The sequence below is a fragment of the Macrobrachium rosenbergii genome, chromosome 31 (genome assembly GCF_040412425.1).
Source record: "Macrobrachium rosenbergii isolate ZJJX-2024 chromosome 31, ASM4041242v1, whole genome shotgun sequence".
Taxonomy (NCBI): Eukaryota; Metazoa; Arthropoda; class Malacostraca; order Decapoda; family Palaemonidae; genus Macrobrachium; species Macrobrachium rosenbergii.
This window is the reverse complement of record NC_089771.1, coordinates 20,632,913-20,646,064: the sequence shown is the minus strand read 5'-3', so window position 1 is coordinate 20,646,064 and position 13,152 is coordinate 20,632,913.

Sequence of the window (13,152 nt, the reverse complement as noted above, 5' to 3'; positions counted from 1 at the left end):
GAAGGAACAGCAGACGCACAAATATTTGTTTACGATGTTTAAAAAGTAAGCTTTTGTCTCTTCCATTAAAATGGGCAAGAGCTGGCGTTCCCATAATCGAGTCTTCTGCTGTAACAAGGCATTTGGTTTAGATATCCAGCAAGCATGTAATATTTCTCATACGGTTAAAGAAAAATTTTGTATTCAGTATCTTCAAGTTTGTATCTCATGTAATTCGTGTGTGCCTTGTATCCCCTACGTGAACTAGATTGTCATAAATCTGTTTTTATATCATATTAAGTAAAATAAAAGCGAACTTTTGGGAGCAACTGTCGAAAATCTGCTTTCGTCATTCCCCCCCAACCAAGTTAACATGTCGGGATGCCAGACGAACGATGTTTTAGCATAAATCGGTTTAAATTAAAGAGACGGCATCGACCAAGTACGCCCGCTTTCCGACGATAGTTTACAAAATTATAACCCTTTACGCAATTATTTATTTTTTTCCCTGTTACAGCAGTTTCATTCAGTGACTGCTTTGCGGCATACAGCAAGGGATTCAGCTGTTTCCCATGTTTTGGGTAAGATAGCATTTGTTTTTTTTTTTTTTTTTTTGCCTTTTCAGAGCATAAGTTATGTTGAATTCCTCGTGTGAGCAAGAGGTACAGGTATTTCAAGGAGTCGGGAGATAACCAACTGAAGTAAAACAAAATTAATAGAGGTGTATGAGCGTGAGTTATGTGTTGGTCCCTTTCTAGAATGGGTGTCCAGAATACTTGCAAGACTTGCTGCGAAAATACAGCCAACTGATGGGTTCAAATGGCGACAGATGGTCTCAAGTTATTTGAGCCAAGAGACACTTCGAATGTTGGTTTTAGAGCCTTTAGATTTGCTGCTCCAAGACTGTGCAACAAACTCCCACCAGATATCAGGAAGACAGAAAATATGAAGCCTTTTTAGAAAAAAAAATTAGACTTTCTTATTCTCTGAGTACTATGACAGTATGTTTTGACAAATAACATGGGGTACACTGTATAAATCTCGGAATGTCTCTACGTTATTTTGTATATGATGAGTGAGTTTGAGGGTCTCTCAGGGTGCCATCGGCAGAGTGGGACCTTATAGAAAAAGGAAAGCAGTAAACATTAAAAAGAGTGCCCAGTAGAGCAGTGTGGAACTAGTGAATAAGTTGTTACTCTAAGTGATGAAGTGAACACAAAACTAAAGTCTACAGCGTTATTGCGGAACAATATAATGGCGAAAGGGGTGGATGAGTCGTGTGAAGTTCAACACGTTCAATTTCCAGCTTCGTTAGAAAAGTGCTCCTCAAATGGAAAAGTTGCACTGGTGTATACGAAACTTGGTTTCAATTGTTCACATGTATTCGGTTTCAACTGTTCACATGTATTCAGATATGAAGTGTCAAAGTGAAATTTTGAAGCTTAATGAAAGTTGACGGAAACTTCTTTTCAAACCCATAAAAATTGGCCCAAAAAGCTGCCACCTGGGTGAAGAAGAAATACTTTGAATGGAAATCAAGGTAAGTCAAGATGATTTTTTTTATACTAGAGAGTATATTTTTTGAAGTACACGAAAGACATTCAATGATACAAATATGTGGCCCTGAACACTCATGTTTTGGTTGGGAAAAAGTATTTATGAATACGATCTCCCATTAGGAAAGAAATTTTATTCAATATTACTCAAACTTCATGTTGATTGTCCACAGGATACGTTTTTCATAAATTTAACTGCATTGAAGTGTTAATTTAAAGACATGGTTTCAGTATAATTGTAAAATGTAAAAATTAATTTAGGCTCCATAGCCAGTAGAGGAACTTATGTTAACGCGAAATGAAACTTTGCATTTATACATTTATATCTTGTTGTCGTTGTTTGAAATTAGAAAAAATATGTCAGTAAAGTTTTGAATTTATGAGATTTTTGAAATTCTCACTCACTCTCCATTTACGTAAAATTTGGTGAAACACATTGTTTCACGTAAGATACTTTATAATGAATAAATAGAACACCTCGAAAAGTTTTTTAATTTTCACAAATCGGCAAAAGCACAACATTTGTAATATATACGTATTGAGGTCATATTATCCAGTATGTAAAATATTGTGATGAAGATTATGATAATTTTTTAGGTCGTTTCGCTTTAAATGATGGTCTTTCAAACCGCCTGGCTGCATAGTTTTTAATTTGTGAACGTTATTTTAGGTAAAACATTCATAACTCAAAACTATGCAACCAAATTATTTGAAAATTTCTGTCAAACCATTTAATGTCAAAGAACCTCTCAAAATTTAGCAAAATTCACTACAATATTTCACATGTCAGTTTCAAATGATTAATACGACCTTAATACGTAAATATCATAACTGCTCTGCTTAAAATAGATCTAGTATCTTTTACTTTAATATGGCCAAGTATGTGTAACTTTGCACCCGTTATATTTCCATTGAGAGTGAATGATGCGGTGGCAGAACAATAATGTGTACTGTATGTCAGAGAGTAAAACAGGACAAACGAAATGATCTTGATCTCGAGCGACTAAAAGCTCAAAGATTCTTGTTCCACTTTGAATATAACATATTCCCTACAGCGAGGGAAAGTTGCGAATAAAGTGTTTATTCGCTTTAAACGTCACGCTAGTGGCGCAGAAGAATCGAAAACCTGTCTAAGCAGGTGCCCCGAAACCAAAGTGACGACGGAGCGGTGAAAGTAGTGATTGGTTTGTTGTAGGAATTCTTACGGAATTATGAAACAGATTCCAGAGAATCCACAGAAATAAAAGTTAAAGTGAAATAAATACTGTATGAGGTTATGAAAGACAGCCTTGGTTAATTTTAATGTTAAATGATCATTACGGTAATCAAGGAATTTTCTCTTTGATTTTCCTGATGTTTATCCTTAGGAAATTGTGATGGCAAAACTACGGGTTACCTCGAACATGAGGATATTGCGTAGGATTCTATCCTTCTTGGACTCTTACCTGAGGATGGGGTTTGTTTGGCCTTCTTAGCAGACCCTTACAAGATCTGCCTGCATTGTAATGCAGTTGACCGTGACTGCTTATCAGATGGCTAGTCTCGCTTTTAAAGGAAATGCATGAACAGTGCCCTGTTTATAAATATTTCTAGATGGTACTGAGTAGAGAAAAACATCCAGTAAGAAATCGATGTATATATATATATATATATATATATATATATATATATATATATATATATATATATATATATATATATATATATATACATATATATATATATATATATATATATATATATATATATATAGGCATATACATATTCAAGAATAATATATAATAGTTCATATATAAATAAAATTATATAATATATATCTGTTAATTAAGTTCGTTTCAAGAATAAAGTAAAGTTCATAATAAACAAAATTATAATGGTCGTTTGCCGCGCCATTAATGGTCGGTTGTGGAAAAATTTCCCCTCCAGTCTCATTCTGATTTCCCTTGTTTCTTTTAATCCTCTCTTGAGCTCCGTGACTGTGATAAGCCCCTTATTCCAGATACTGACCCGAACTCGGAGAATATGCCTGGCCACCTGAGTGATCCAAGGCACTGATTGAGGCATCCACACCTCCTGTATGGCTTGAGGCACAGATGAACCAGCCACCTTTGCCAAAGAGAAAGTCGGATGCATTAACCACCCAGCATGTGCCCAAGCCTAAAGTTGGAGGTACCCAGAATGCATCTGAAATCAAAAGCCAGAAATCCTAGGAGCTGATAAATAGGCCCCCATTGCAAGAATTCAGACAGAGACCAGAGCACTGCCAAACAAATCACATCGTTTGACTGCCCGCTCCCTCTGTGGCTGAATGACTCAGTCCTAGTATCTTAAACTCAGTGCCAATCCTACCCCCTCCGCCCCCCACCGTCCCTCCATTGGTACGACTACAGGAGCCATCTCTTCAGAATTAAGAAACAGTAGGGAATTGAGGTTGTCCAGTCACTTACCCTTTTATTCTCCTAAACATTTCCATTTCAAAATGCAATTCTTTCATAGACCTGACCTGTCATATTAAACTGATGTCACAACTTTATTCAGTGTATTCAGTAGTGTTTTATGCAAAGAGGATTTCTGTTGCCGTCAGTGCTAGCCTCTTATCGTTATTTCCGTTAATTGATTAAGTGATCCTGTGCCTTTCTCTATTGCAGAAAGGAGTGCTTGCCACTGTGGACCCTTCTGCCATGACTGTATGGTTGTTGGTTGCACCGTGGAAATGCCAGTTGCAACCTTATGAATCGTGCCAATGAAGTGTAATCCCCAGCACCCAGTCAACATCTATTATTCGTTTTATGTGCTGCAGCAGGACCCCTTGTGGCTTGCCTTATCCCTCCTTGTCTTCTGATTTTGTATTGTAAATACATGTAATGTAGTTATCCTAAGAGTTTATCTCCAGAATCAATTTAAAGTAGGGCCTTCAGCCACTGTTCCTTCTTATTGTTTTACTCTGGGAGGTAATACAGTCAGATTAGCGACATCCTTGTGGTAAGTTTTCCCCCCACCTTCAAGCGTAAGAATATATATATATATATATATATATATATATATATATATATATATATATATATATATATATATATATATATTTCTGAATTTTTGACTCATTGGGATAATTCGAATGTAATGCTGTCAGATGGGTCACTGCCGTGTCGAGAAGTTGGGTGAAACTTGTTGGTATGCTAGGCAGCGCCCTTGCCTTCCAATTTAAAGACCTGGAATCGATCCTGATGTGAGTCAGAAATTTATATATATTAATATATATATATATATATATGTATGTATACTCGTATATTTATATGTATATGTATATATCTACATACACATATATCAATATTTATTTATTTATTACCCAAATTTCATTTGAAACACAAACTATTGAATGCAAGCACTGACTGTAGTACCAGAATAATGTCTCAGTGAATTCAATCATTATTAAAGTAATCGTGAAATTGTAAATAATATACACTCACACTTCCAGGTAAGAACCAAGCATCTTATGGAAGGGTTTAACATGTTGCAGACATCGTTACTTTTTACTTCTACTTAAAATATTGTTGAAAATCATGAATATATTTGGTTGGGATAGACTTGACTGTGCAGGGTAAAAATTGAAGGGCGTCGACATCTACTCCGTATTATCTGGACAAATATATATATATATATATATATATATATATATATATATATATATATATATATATATATATATATATATGTAATATACGCTGGAACTTTTGGAGGGGTTTCTGGGGGAGGACAGATTTCTCCTACTGCTGAGAGAAGATGATGGTTAGCCGGTTCCTTCTCACTACATGCGCTAAGGACTTCGGGAAATTCTTGCAAGAATCTGGAATGGCTTATCACATCCAGTGTATCGGCATCACCTTTTTCTGGCACCGATTGGCCGGTAGGCCTAAGGCGAATGCCTGAGACCCAAATACAAGAACGTGAGGAAATTCGGACGTCCGGGCTACCAACGTCAGAATTTCTTCATATTCTTACATTTTGATCTCAGGCTTTGTAATAACCGCAATGCATTCTTAACTTCTCGATTTCTCCCCCACCCCCCTTTTTTGGGATAAATAGAGAAAAATATTAAATTTTTTCTCCTTTAAATTCACCTGCGATCTGGGAAAACAGATCAAGTAAAATCAACACTGTTTTCGAATTGTAGGTATATTCAAACATATTTTCTTTAGCTAATAACTAATTATTGTTATTCGTTATATTTTGATTTATTTATTGTTATTTATTATTAAACAAGGATATTCGGTTACATGTTTGCTATTTTTCACGCTATGCATTCAGATGAGTTTTCTTTCTAGGTGCTGTTTGTTACTTTCATAGTGGTGTAGGAGGATTCCTCTCTTTGGAAACTTGTTGTTCAAGTATATGGGGTATCCACTCATTCCAGAAAAATGCATGGATATTTTGCATTTTAATAAAAATATTAACTTATGAATTTTATCACTAGTTTTATTTTCTTTTTTATTTTATTGTGCAGATGGAAACATGAGTAAATGTATTTAATGTGTGCGTGTGTTCAGTGTGGAAGCATACGCCTTTTTACATAATCATTTTTAAAAATTCATTCATCATTTAGTCCCAGTGCTTGGCCAATGGCCTAGACCTGGTACACCATTTCATCTTAATCCTTCGGACCAGCCCTGTGAGAGCCGTTAATCTGCTCAGTGGTCAAGTTAAACTATTTTAATAATAATAATTTGGATCTTGGCTTTAGCAAGCCAAGATCCATTACATTCTTAATTCCGGTCGTACTGATATTTGGTTCTGACCGCTCAACTTGGGAACTTTTTTTTGAATCTCTTGATATCTGAATGTCAAGGCATTTTGTGGAGGCAACATAAGGCTCATTAGCCAAACTTCCTGTTCAGGCCTTTACTCCGTCTTTTGTGGGTATTTTTCAAAAAATGATCAATCATTCATAAGCAATAAGCTAATCAACCAGTAACTAGCAAGACAGACTGCAATAAAGTGACTGTATTGAGAACAAAGAAAATAGAAAAATCAGACGAAAAAGAGGAAACAAGCAGAGAAATATTACATACGTAGACAGCAAATTTATAAAAAAAATATACAAGCTTGTTTGCCTATTTTTTCTGACTAATCTACGTATGCTGCCAATGACGTAAATGTTTGCTCTTTTCCTATTCTTTTTTTCTCTTTCAATAACTTTTTTGCAGTTCAGCTCTTCTGTTCACATTGTTGGCGATTATTCACATCCTTATTCTCTCATCCATATTCATTTGTGCTCAGCATCGACTTGCTTTATCTCCTGTCTTGAGGTTTCACCTGTTCTGAGGTCCTGGTTATTTCCATCTTGCTTGAGAGAGATATGATGTGTGAGGGCACTCGTTCGGGCATTTAATTTCTCTCGCCCGGGTCTTTTCTTCATCCAGAATACTCTTTATCTTTCCCCATTTGATGTTTTACTCCCTTTTTAGTTTTCTGTGAAGGAAAACTATTGTGCCAACTTTGTCTGTCTGTCCGCCCTCAGATCTTAAAAACAACTGAGGCTACAGGGCTGCAAATAGGTATGTTGACCATCCACCCTCCAGTCATCAAACATACCAAATTGCAGCCCTCTAGCCTCGGTAGTTTTTATTTTATTTAAGGTTAAAGTTAGCCATAATCGTGCGTCTGGCAACGCCGAGTCCAGTTCCGGAGGCGTCTCCGACGCACCTTCACTTGCCCGGATCTGGGGAGCAACTGAACGCTACCCGGTCGCAGCGCATCAAGAGACTCGTAATGATGTCAATCGAAGACAGTTACCACAAGATCTTGACACCGCGGCTTTGTACGCTGTACAGAAAACTCGATTGCGCCGAAGAAACTTGCTTTTTAATGTTTCTCGTCTGTCATCTTTCTCGGCAGGAATTTCGTCCCCTCATTGACCACGCCCTTACCTGGATTCTGGATCTTCCTTCGTTCCCCTGCTAGATAGCCTTTTCGCTTTTCCTATCAAAACCTTTTCAGCCAATGTTCCAATACTTTGGTGGGACTTACAGCCAGCTCGCCAGACTGTATTATATGTCTTAAAATATCTTAGTGGAGGTAGTGGAGTTAGTTTTTTACATTGCTATTGAAAAAACGGTCAGTATTGCGCGCTTGCTGGCAACTTGACTTCCATCTCTCTCTCTCTCTCTCTCTCTCTCTCTCTCTCTCTCTCTCTCTCTTCCAAATCAGCTGTGTTTAACAAATCAAGGTTATTTTGAGCTGAAGAATTGCATGTAAAAACTCATTCATTATGAAAGTACTGAAGTAACAATAAGCCAGCTTCCAGTAATCAGAGAACACGGACTTACACATTGGGTAAAAATAAAGAAATGTAGCAAGGCGAAATTCAAATTCTACCTGAAAATTGTCATATAAAACAATGGCAAGTAATTTCTCAAGGGATATAAAGAAAAACTAAATTATATCAAAAAAGAATCTGCCAATGAAAACATGATTGGGAAATCTAAGTAGAATGCGCCCTTAGGATTCAGAACATGCTTCAGAACATGGAGGAGAACCAGATTTAAAAGTTTCCCAGTAAAAATAACAAATTGTTACTGTATTATAACTAGAAATTTCTAAGTGAAGGCTCTCGGGTTACAGAGCTCCTGTTTGCGTAAATTTCAAAAAGACCTTGAATCTCACAAGAGAAACTGATACTCGAGCAAGTAGTTAGTTACTTCAACCAATACGGATATCACTTGAGTTGACAATTTCCAGATTTTGGCTTTGGAAGCAGCATGATGCGACTGTTTAATCTCGAAGGCTACGTTAATTTGAAGTATTTGATAATCTTCTGCTAAAACGCTAAACAGATCAATGAAATTGCATTTCTATATTTAGCAGTGATTCAGAAGCATAGGTAGGAAGGACGTTACCACGCGCGCCGGTCAAAACTTTCCCGAATGGAGACTGGAGCTGAGGCCGGTTTTGTGACGTCATGGACACACCGGTGACGTGCGGATCTTGGTCGAGGCGCCGCGACTGCATCCGTTTGCGGCGAGCGAACCGCCGCGTGCTTCCAGGCGTTCGATGCGATTTCGTCCGGGGAAAAGTTTAATTTAGTAACCTGGTAACAAAAATAATATGGTAGAGCTTGATTCGTAAAGAATTGTTTATTCAAGTTTGATTAGAACGTAAGTATAAAACTTTTAGTTAAGATTTTTAAGAAATAGTAAGTGCGTTGTTCAGTCACTTCCTACTGACGGGGAAGAAGTGAAACTCTGGATAGGCAGAGAAAAACTCGTTCCTAAATCCTTTACCTGTGACAGTTGTTGCATTGCTTTCTAATATCCATGTCATTCTTGGCAGTCATGGAAAATGTACCTCACAACGTCATTTTTTTGTTACCATTCACTGGTGGATTTTTATTTTGACTTTACTTAATTTTAGTTTGAGATTTATATTAACTCCTAGTACTCGTGATGATATGTAATTAAGATAACGCTAGAAATTGCAGTAACCGTAGACGTATTATTAGCAGTAATTACAGTAACATTTACCTGGTAGTGTTGGTCATACTGATCAGACATTTCAAAGGCAACCAGACTTAATCACGGGGGGCTGAAATGGTTTAACGATGTGAAGTACAAGGTATTCAAATAATTTTCGGATTTTTTGCACGTTTCAAGTTATTGGGCAACTGTGACATCATCTAAGATAGATGAAAAACAGCGACAGGTGTAGTGGGTGTAATAGGAAACGCCCTGCGATTCTTCAACTTCTTCCACTTCGTTAGATGAAAAGAGCGATATGGGAAGGTTATTACTATTATTAACAACAAGAGTATAGGCAAAGTTTAAGATGTCCTAAAGAACACAAGCCAGCAGCAACACCAGAAAAGTCCAATCAATAAAAAAAAAAAGTTGGTTTAGGTCAACGACCGAAGAGAAAGCCAATGTCTATATGAACGAATTCGTAAGAAAGACTTACGCCTTAGAAAAATTTCCTCTGGTAAGGGAGTTATGGTATTACTCGATTAAGTCCATCTTAATGATCCAATATCTTTATTCCTAAGTACGTACATGATCCAACCACTATTCAAAATCTTTACTTCCAAATATATATTATGATTCATCCACTTCTATTCTACCATTGTCTGTGCTTACATTTACTGCACCGTGTTCCATGTTCCCATTGACCATCATAACTTTACTCTTGCTCACGTTTAATCTCACCTTTCTCCTGCAAACTCTCAATCTCTACAATTTCTCTTCATTATCCCAAATCAGTATTGAATCACCTGTGAACATAAAGTCATTCAATAGCCCATCCATGACCCACCTTACCCCACAACTTTGCATATGCATCTACACTCATTTCTCAACTTTCTTGCATTACTAAGTGGCCACGTAGAGAACATATCTTTGTTTCAACCCTATTTTTCAACCGAACCAGTCGTTCTCACACATGCAGACTCAAACACATACTTCACTTTTTCATCTCAGACACATTTTATCCGAACAATTTACCCTCTGTACCTTACATTCTCAACACTTCATATTGCCTCTCCATTAGTTCTGCCGTATGCTTTTTCCATGCAGCTCTTTCCCTTCACTTTCAAACTTCCTACACATCTATTTCAAAAGATACACTTGATCCACACAATCTCTTTCCTCTCCAAACTCACACTTTTAACATTACCAAACTGAGTAAAGTTTTTTCCTCACAGTTATTACAATCTCCTCGATTACGTATACATTCATGCAAAGAAACAATTACTCCTCTCTCCCATTCGTTTGAAACCTTCTACCCATCAAAACATACCTTACTCTCCTTTGTCAGCCTTTCATCTCCAGTCTTCAACATCTCACTTGAAATCTCATGTAATCCTGTCTTTAAAGTTATCAAGCTCTTGTTTGCCTTCTTGCATCTTCAAACTTACCCTATCCCCTTCCACTCTTGCATCACCCACTTCTGTCCTTTTTACGTCGTCCACATTCAACAAATTTGCAAAACAATCGCAGCACTGATCAAGAGCTGAACACTCTTAAGACTGCATGTTTCTATTTGCATAGTTTTATTCTGAAATCTATTTGCTCATTAACCTTTCTCTTTGCATTTATTTCCATGTCCTAATCCATCTCTTTAAACTTTCTAAAGACAATCTTCGTGTCTATCTTGCAATTGTACCTCAGATATTCTCTTTTCCCTGTGATAAACATTTAATTTCCTCATTACACCACCCTCTCCCCTCCCCACCTTTCTAAACCCACAAACTTTTCATGCTGACTCCATATTCTTATCCAGGAATTTTGCACACTATTTATATGCACCTTCAACTCCATTTTCTTTAACCAAAAGCCATTTTTTACCTGTTTTTTTCTATAAATGCTTTCCCTAATTCCTCATCAAATTCACTATTCTTTATTACTATTTTAGCTATATTTTACCCCCTCTCTCTCCAGCTTGAATTGCCACCTGTCTCGTCTTTTGCTTATGTATATATATATATATATATATATATATATATATATATATATATATATATATATATATATATATATATATATATATATATATAGAGAGAGAGAGAGAGAGAGAGAGAGAGAGAGAGAGAGAGAGAGAGAGAGAGAGAGAGAGAGAGAGAGAGAGTTTCAGCTTAAATGAAGATGAACCCTCTGTACAGGGAATTTTCACAATAACAGCCACTTCTGCACCTTAACAGAAGGTTCAGCAGCAGTGAAATTCCTCGCCTCACCCCCACATAATGCTCCTTTCAGCTCTATTGGACAACTTCTCTTGCACCTCCTGGATACTGAATCCCTTTTTTCCCAGTATCTCTTCCAACCCATCTATCCAAGTCTTCCTTTCCTGTTCCTTGGTAACAGTTTCTGTTCATCATCTTGACCTCCACCTTTTCATACTTGTTATGCCATAGATTCTACAACAACAGGTCACCTCAGTAGCTTTATCATTTTCATTTCGTACGCATTCGTCACGCACACTTTATTCATTCATTGGAAACGGCTCAACAGTTTGTTCTTAAGCGGAAACTCATTCACTTTTGAGGACCTGGATAACAAACACCTTGAAATCTAGGCCAGCTAAGACTAAGGCGGGGTACACACTATCCGACATGCTTGTCCAACAAGGTGTTTGATCCAACAATTTGAAAACAATTTGAGAGTGTGTGGTCAGGTAGGAAGGTTTGACAAGCAGTTCGATACTCGATGATCAAACAACCTGTTTGTCCAGCATGTTTGATGAGTTTGTGGCGATGTTTGATCAAACATCGTTTAATAGGCTTTTCAGTGGCTATAGCTACAAGTGTAGCTATGCAGGCTTTCTTATGGCTCAAGTTGCATGGACGTTGTCGGCAGGCACACTGACGTTTGATCAAACATCCGTTTCAATCTATGGCGATGTTTGAACAAACACGCTGGACAAGCATGTTGGATAACACGCTGGACAAGCATGTTGGATAGTGTGTACCCCGCCTAAGAAGGGGTCTCGCCATTTAACTACTGTACTTTCCCCCTCATTTAAGATACTCGGCAAACATTCACTAATTAATAGATAACTCACTGCCGTACTCACAGCTGTCTGAACAAATACCAGTAAACTAATAAGTATTTCAGGAAGTTTGAGTCATCGTTTTTTGCCAGTATCTTTCAAACCAGTAAATTAACTGGTATGATACTTTGAAACAGAGTTTTCACACCCTCCCCTAATTTTTGATAAAAAATTCCATGTCCAAACACAGATTTTAAAGGCAGTGTACTCTTGAATTTTAAGACATAGCCAAACCTAGCCAGTCAAGACATGAAGTCATTCGGATAAGCACTCTTGGGGTACTTATCCCTACCATCACTGACCCTTCCTCAGTCTTTAAACCTCATTTCCCCGTCAGTCTTGTCAGTCATTCCCCACCCTCTCTCTCCTCTCTCTCTCTCTCTCTCTCTCTCTCTCTCTCTCTCTCTCTCTCTCTCTCTCTCCACAATATTTGTTGTGTAATGGAATGCCTTCAGGCACATATTAGCATTGCAACTTTTCAATTGAGCAGTGTAGGATGAAATGAGCTGGTCTTTGTAGTTGAATGAAATGTCGGGTTAAACGACGGGTTTATCACTTGTGTATCCAGAACTACAGAATAGGCTGTCTCGTCGCTGTTCAGAGCTATGGCTTACAAGTTGAAATGTATATACAGTACAAAAGGATTTTGCCTTATACATTTACCCTCCCTACATTCGTATTCCAGACCTATTATCCATTTTACAAAGATCGATTGACAAAGAGAGAGAGAGAAGGGTTGGGAGAGGGGGGGGGAGGGATAAGGGAAAGATAAAACCGATTTATTGACATACAGTACTTCTGTGATATCGTGTACAATGTCTCAAATGCTTTTAAACTGTTCAGTGATTTTAACCCATTATTTTTTATTATATATGTGGAACAGTGAATTTAGAATAAACATGAAGAAACTTTTCATCACCAAATTATGCAAACAAAATAAAAACAATCACATTCATGAAGAAAGTAATATACGCTACGGGGTGTAATGACGTCAAGAAAGAGTAGGGAGAAGAATGGTGGAGTCGAAGAGAAGAGTTGGTGGCAGTGAGGAATTTACTATAAGCAGATACTTAGGACAAGTTTAGTA